The following is an 8,338-nucleotide window of genomic DNA, read 5'->3' on the forward strand; positions in this document are numbered from 1 at the left end:
CACATCACACCAGGGACCCATCCACTGTACTGCAATCAAACCCATCTGAGCAATGAACTCTCAACACCATGTCCTCGGACACAAGACAATGCTCATGTTTGTACAGAATTATCCTCTGGAATCTAACAATCATAAACCCCAGCTCCCTTCTCCAATATCCCTTTCAACACTGAGCACCAGGTCATCTCCCGACCTAGCAGTTGAACCTCCAAAGGTTACCCATTGCATACCTCAACATGTCTCACTGACTTCCTTCCCACACTAGCTATCTCGGCCCAGTGTGACACACAAGTCACGAAGTCTGCTTACCCCGAGTGATTAATACAATTCCAACTGAAGATCATCTCACCCCGACCTCTGTCGTCTACTACTCGTTGGTTCCATGCGTCTCGCGATACCTCCCGTATCAACGAACTGAACCACTCAGGCCTAAGTCATCAGATGACAAACGATGCCCCTCAAAATGGAACCCTTTCTCTGGATCCGGAATCTCATTTCGTCTACTCAATACATCACTAGAGTCAAACTCTAACTCGAGAGTCTGGCCCGGCTCAGAATTGGAACCACTCGTCCCAATGAAACACTCAACTCATGACCCATGACCCGCTACTCACGCGTACATCACTTCTCCAATTCCTTCTGTTTGAGATAACCACACCTTAACTCAGAATATAACGATTCTCGATCATTAAGGAGACCTCTGTCTCTCTCCCGGTCTGGCCACCGGGTTCCCGAAAACTCAAAGAATAAGGCTACCCAAGCCTAAAAACTCTTCTGCGTCATGCTCTGACTAGCGAATAATACGGCTCCCCATAGTATCATAACATTCCCTCTCACTATCTCGTGAAGGCTACGGCTCCCCGCAGGCCTATGACACCTCCTCACTGACTCGTGAATACTATGGCTCCCCACAATATCACAACACTCTCCCTTTAACCAGTGAATACTACGGCCCCCCGCGGTATCACGACACTCTCTCGCCGACGAAGGAATACCATGGCTCCCCGTAGTATCACGACACTCTCTCGCCGACTAGGGAATACCACGGCTCCCTGCAGTATCACAACACCCCTTTCTCTGACTCATGTATGATGCGGTTCTCCGTAGTCACACGTAACTCTTTCTCTTACTGACTCATGGATGCTACGGCTCCCAGTAGTCCTACAACACTCTCTTACTCACTGAACCGCCATGGGCTCACTCCATGGTTGTTCCCCGATAATCCTAAGTGATTACTCCCACTCGGATCCACTCGCTCTCTCATTACTTCAAAATCTCATCATCAAGTCATCACTACACTGAGTTCACTAACTCATGCCCCACAACCCGACATAGATAAGTGCACACACCCACTCATTTTATGCACCACCACTCCTGATGTAAGTTCTCGTAGGCAAGGCACTCTTCCCAGCACATATACGTCTTTAGACAGTCCCACTCCGAAGACAATTAACTTTTGGGTTCCCACTGGAACAATAAATCACTCGGGTACCCCGGTACACCATCATAGCATCTCACGATGCCTTGCCTTAACCACTGATCTTCTACCCATGGCATCATACTCGGATACCGCAATGTATCCATCCAGAGTCTCACAATATCTCGACTCCACCACCGATCTTCCTCTCGCACAACTCGTAACTTCGGATTATTCCAACTCTCAATTGGAACACGGAGGAATCGACGATGACTCAGAACACGTTGACGACAATCCGAAACTCCTTCCTCTAATGCTCAAAAACCATGTAGGAATACCCATATCGATTCTGAAGTTGGTTGCCCAATCAACTTCTATCCTTCCCAATGTGTACATAACAACCCATACATTGAACCGGAAATTCTCAACTGCCGAAACTATCCTTACGAGCCAACCACCTCGAACTTACCATTACAACCTTGAAGAATCCCTAACCACCACAAGGCGTCTGAACAACGGCCACCTTCCGTGGAGACACTCATCCCTTCGTGAACATGTACAACATGCATTATATCGCTCTGCACCTCACCTCGACCACAAATAACCCTGGTCTCGTGTATCCATACCGCAGGTCACTATATTCAGTCCTCTAACTGCTCTTGAACAAATCTCTGATACTCTTCATAAAATATTCAATTCTCCCCCACTCAGGGTTCGAACCGTCACCAATAGGCATACCAACAGTCCACTCCACAGACTGTTTCACCAGGTACGTCACACTTGACTCTTGGATTCATACAACGCAACACTCGATGATCTTCCGATGAAAACCAAACAACTTCAAATATCCCGTAACTCAGACAAAAATCTCATAATCCCCTCGACGTGACTGCCTCTGGTCATCTCGAAGCCTCAGACCGACACACCGCCGGATACCCCTTAACCGTTCCGAAACAGTCGTGACTCTCAATCTAGAATTAATGCACTATCACGCACCTCGTCTCTGATTCCCGTGACCAACCTCCCATTGCAGCAACCATCATAAAAGAAAGAGACCTCACTCTCACAGTCGATACAGTCCGTAGACAACGGGGGCCACCACCCCAGTATACTCCTCTTGATCACTTGATACCCCTGCTAAAAGTATGCCTGACTCGGCTAAGGCATCTCCTTGTCCTCATCTCAGTCTCCACTAATAGCTCTCCCGTGGTATATGGGAAACCTCGCAGCAAACATACTGCCCAAATACTCTGGTGAAAAGTTTGCAACCTGTCACACCCCAAAAATGGAACGGCGGAAACGTTCTGGGGTGGAGGACATCATGTTTAGTATCACAAGACATGCATCATAGTAATCAAAGTAATAAACAACCATTTCATTAGAAAGAAAATGTTTACAAAGTATGTGTTTCACATAAGATAAATTACACAAGTAAATGACAAAACAAGACATGAAGCTACTATGCTCCATCTTCAGAATCTCAGCACGTGTACCTATCTACTAGTTACCTGAGAATACAAGTTATTTTGAAAGAATAGATTAGCATTTAAGCTGGTGAGTTCATAAGTATTTAAGTGATGTATTAATAAGTTGAAAGCTCTTTTAGAAAAGTTCGCCTGTTCCTCAGAAGATCCTATACCTTCTAATATGATGAAAGATAAGTATAAATGACTCTACAATCCTTTCTATGAGTACTAAATGAATATAAGTTATATAGAATACAGATCAAACAAATAATCGATTGTGTGAATCTGCCCTAAGCCCACAACCAAACAAGGAACAGGGAATGAAGCGGAAGTCCCACATCCCATTATTTGTTAGATCTTCATTGTATATAACTCTGGTGCATTCATTTGGTACTCACGAAGTTAACTGTAATAGTTCCTTTAGTAAAAATAGTAACCACAATAGTTCCTTCTATAATCACTTAGTTTACACTAGTTATATATAATCTAATATCGAACAGATAGTTAACTGTGTGAATCTGTCCTAAGCCCACAACCAAACAAGGAACAAGAAGTAAGGCGGAAAACACACATCTAACTATTTGTCGAATATTACATATATATAACCCTGATGTGTAAACTAAAGTATTATAGAATTAACCACTTAAGGTCCTTTAAGTTGTACTGGTTTAATAAAAATGGATTAAACCTTTCACTGTTAAGTTTCTAGTTTAGTTTACTCAATGTTCTATCTGAAATATATTTTTGTACTAGAAAACGATGTATTGAATTTGTATACTATGACCTGACCTATACCTGGTACTCCTTATGATTACTTGGTGTATATGAAATATATATATATATATATATATATATATATATATATATATATATATATATATATATAATCAAGATTAAATAGATAGTAGACTGAGTGCATCTGCTCTAAACCCACAACCAAACAAGGAACAGGGAATGAAGCGGAAAGCACACATTCTACTATCTCTTGGACTCAATTATTATATATCCTTGATGTATCTACCGAGAAGTCATAAAGTTAGCATTATAAGTCACCTTCTAACTGAATGTTTATATTACGCATTTTACTTATGTTTAATGTTTTTCCTGTATCATACATCGTGTTTGCTAACCTTGGTACGTTGTATTTGTACCTTTGTTATTGAAACGCAATATAACGTAAGTGTGATTCTTCAAGTTTGCTAACCCTGGTACGTTGTATTTGTACCTTTGTTATTGAAACTCGGTATGACGTTGTACCTCGTGTTTGCTAACTCTGGTACGTTGTATTTGTACCTTTGTTTGTGCAAACCCGGAATGATATGTTATTATTGTTGGGTTTTGAGCATTCTAACACTCCTATGGTGTACATGCAACCCTATAAACCTTGGATCTATGTTTTCTCTATTATACATGCAAATATTAACTATTCTAAGGTTTCATCCTAACTAGCATATTATGAAGCACCTATACTACAAAGTTCTAGTTAGATGACATACCTTTTGATGTAGCTTGATGTCTTCAAGCTTTAAGAGCTTAGCCCCAATAGTGTGGAAGCCTCAAATGGAATCACAAATCACCAAAACACCTTGGAAGAACTTGAGAGAATATGTATGCACACTAAAATCGGCCCACTCTTATTTTCACACACTTGTGCCAATTTTGTGAGCCAAGGACCCCTTTATATATTATGGAGGATTAGGGTTACATCCATGTAAACCCTAATACCCATGACCTTTCATTTACATAGGATCCATGGGTTAAAAGCTCCATGGACCATCCATGAAAGCTTAGCCCAACCTAAATGAACTTGGCCCATTCCATATATATAAGAGTCCATATTTAATTAGTTCTTTTTGATCACTTAATTAATTCTAAATTAATTCTTGATCAATACTAATTAAATAATATGATTCCATATTAATATATTAGAACTTATAATATATTAATATAAATCATAAATATACTATTCTCAAAAGACTATCCATATAAATTGTGCCGGTGAAGTGCAACCCAAATGGACCATGCCGGGTCGGGTCAAGTACATACCAAATATAGTTATGGACTTAGACATTAATCCAACAGTTTCCCACTTGGATAAGTCTAAAACTATTATTGAGTATGACTTCAAAACCTAACTGGCAATCGTAGCTCTTAAAGCCGCTGTCGAACTCTGACCTTGTCAATGACTTGTCCATTAGATAAGGGATCATATATTCCTCCATTCTAGATATCATATGGACTGAGACATGGATTATAATCATTCTCTCTGTCTATTTGTTGTTTCCCGATTTTTGATTTATGATGACTGACTGATTGAACAAATCAAATCAGTCTTGGCTTGGCCAAGCACTCACATGTGTCATCGCTAAATCATCGAGGGGCCCACAGATATCGCTTTTATCCCGAAGGTAAAAGGAATGGATAAACTTCGACTCATATGGCTTGTTCTACTACTTGTTGAATCATACACAAAGACACGTTTTATAACATCGAGTTACCAAATGCGTTTTCGTGCAATCAATGTATAACCAACTCATAGTAACAACTCATATCTCTAGGTTTGAAGAATATAAGATATTATCGTCTCATGATCACTCGTGATAAAATCCATGAAGTGATTCAAATGAGCGCGGGTTGAATCCAATACTCAGAACTTATGAGCACTCATGAGTGTTGTAGCACCACTTTGTCCACCAACTTGGACCTCTACAAACCAACCCATGACAGTCTTGATTCATATCTACTTCCAACATATGACCGACTGTGGATGGTTTGAATAACTTAATCATTCAGGAAGAGCGACTTAGTTATTCTGGAAGTCAAAACATGCAAAGTGAAACACAAGAATAAATGAATCAAATATGGTATCAAACCCTATGAATATAAATAAACACTTTTATTTATCACCATACTGATTACTCATTATTCATTGTTTCGGTTTTATCAACTTTATACTTGAATTAAAAACACTAGTTGTCCCATGCTCCAAGCATGTACACTATGTTTTTCTTAAACAATAGTTTTGCCATACACCAAGTATGCACTCTATGTTTGTCTATGATCCTTACTTTGTGAAATAAACCAATTGAACATAATTTCAATGATTCTAATTTCACATTCCCAAATCCTTATCGAAAAATGTGAGAATTTGAAATTCCTATCATTTATCGAAATCTGTTTAGATTTTAAACTTATATGCACTGACCCTCCTGTAATGAATATGTACAAAGTCACAAAGGCTTGTCAACAGTCATTATAAGGTATTCCAATGGAGATCAACTCCATGGAAACTAAGTCTCATATTCAAAGTACATTGCTTTGGACATGCTTCTTGCATTAAGTTTTCTAATCTTACACAGATAACTTCCACCTATTGAGACAACTCCATATTCTCATTTTGACTATCACTTCTGAATAAGAGATGCCTCTTTTCAGAATATGTCAATATGGTCCTTCCAAAATTAGCACTATACTTCCAACTGTCCCTGAGCAACCAATCTTTGGTAAACCTCAGATTGTCCTCGACAATTGCTTAATCATTTTAGTCATATCCAATTCTAGACCTTTTCTCTTCTTAATGCCTCTGGGCATTTGGAAAAATTTAGAAATGACAAATATTATAGCACATGCAATCGATCCTGTACCCAAAGCAAATGGTACACGATTCATGATGTCTCACATAAAGACATGATTCTAGACCAGTCTTTTGCTACAATATTTTTATTTGCCATGTTTTTCAAAATTTGACTATGAAAAGGGATGCCGTAATCATAATCAAATTTTGAGAACGCAATATATAGAATTTCCTTAAGTTGAACCAATCCAACATGAAATTCATATATATACTCTTGACTAAAGATGATTAAGGTCTCAATCTAAACCTTTAGAACTGAAATGAAGTATATCCTCTCCCTTAATTATAGCAAAACAACTTTTTCAATCCCTGCAGCCTCATGAATTGAAACTTTTGTTTTCTATAATTAACATTGCTAACTTGCAACACTAACAATAATTATCATGCTCCCACTAACATGATGATTATTAGCATAACACTTATGCTCCCACTAGCTTTGACATGTACTCATAAATCAGCTGGACTTCTAGAAATCAATACTTTATTGACTTTCTTACCAAAGTTCAGATTTCTGATACGAGATGCTTTGATAAAACTTTATCAAAATCATACACCTTTCCTTAGATAGCATGCATGTGTGTCTAAACAATTTCAGAACTATGAAAAGGGATGTCGTAATCATAGTCTCAATTGTTTAGACCTTTTGCCATCTGCTTCAAATCTACTTGGTGGAAGTGTTTCCTCACCATCATTTTCATGAATCGGAGAGAAACCTTATGACCCTTAGATTTTATGGTGTATGTGTTCTTATCCATGTGAATCGTCAAAACCATAGTCACAAGACAAGGATAATGACAAATCCAAACTCATATGGACTGAACTTATGCAATCTTAACTTCTTGCCATCTGGCAGTACAGGGCCTGCCATTGCTTCCAAGTTGTTATGCAACCAATTGAGAACTTTCAGAACTCCTATGCAAAGCCAACTTTAACTGGAATGGGCACAGAATATGTCAACACGATAGGTTATAAACCTCAAGTCGTGTGCTAGTGAAGAACCTCAGGTTTTATTCTTGATTAGTTCTTGAAATTCTTTTTAGGATCTTTAAGACTCCCACTATCCTCTTGACATATAAGACTATCTTGCCAAATATTCAAGAGATAGTGCGGATTCTTTATCAAGACAAACACTTCACACAATTGGCCTTAGTTGGTCTTTGTTTTATCCAAAACATCACAACTCAATCGATGTGCCGGTTAACCACACACGCTCCAACGATACTATGATAAACATTAAGTTACCCTTTGCCTACCTTGTTAAGTCCAGGTTAGTGTGCCGGTTAACCACACACGCTCCACTAACAGCTTAAACAAAGTGCAAAGTGTAATTTCATGGATTAGCACCTTATTCACATTTTCCTAAGTAACTAAGATTGGGAATTTATAAGTGTTTAGTTACTTAGTATTTATCATTATACTTATAATGAAGGAAGAAATATAGTTCTTGTCCTACCTGTTCGGCTAACGACCCTCCACCAGTCAAGGAAGCGGTGAGTGAGAGTGGACACCCATTAAACTGCCATTTTATAGGCAGTAACCTTATACCCCCCTTATAGATCGGCTTCGTGAATGAGGCCTACTAATGGTAAGACGACTTGCTCTTATACATATAATATATTAAACTTTTAATATTATAATAGTATAAGGGTGTATTTTAGACATTTAAAATACTTGGTGGTTTAATCTATTAATTAAACTAGACTTTTAATTTAATTAAACTCAAACCATATATTTATTGATTAATAATACTCTTTTAATTAAACGCTTTAATTAACTATTAATAAAGTCCATAAGAGTTAATTTGAACTATTCAACAAAACA

This window comes from Lactuca virosa, chromosome 1, assembly GCF_052849685.1.
Source record: "Lactuca virosa cultivar CGN04683 chromosome 1, Lactuca_virosa_CGN04683_v6, whole genome shotgun sequence".
Lineage (NCBI taxonomy): Eukaryota > Viridiplantae > Streptophyta > Magnoliopsida > Asterales > Asteraceae > Lactuca > Lactuca virosa.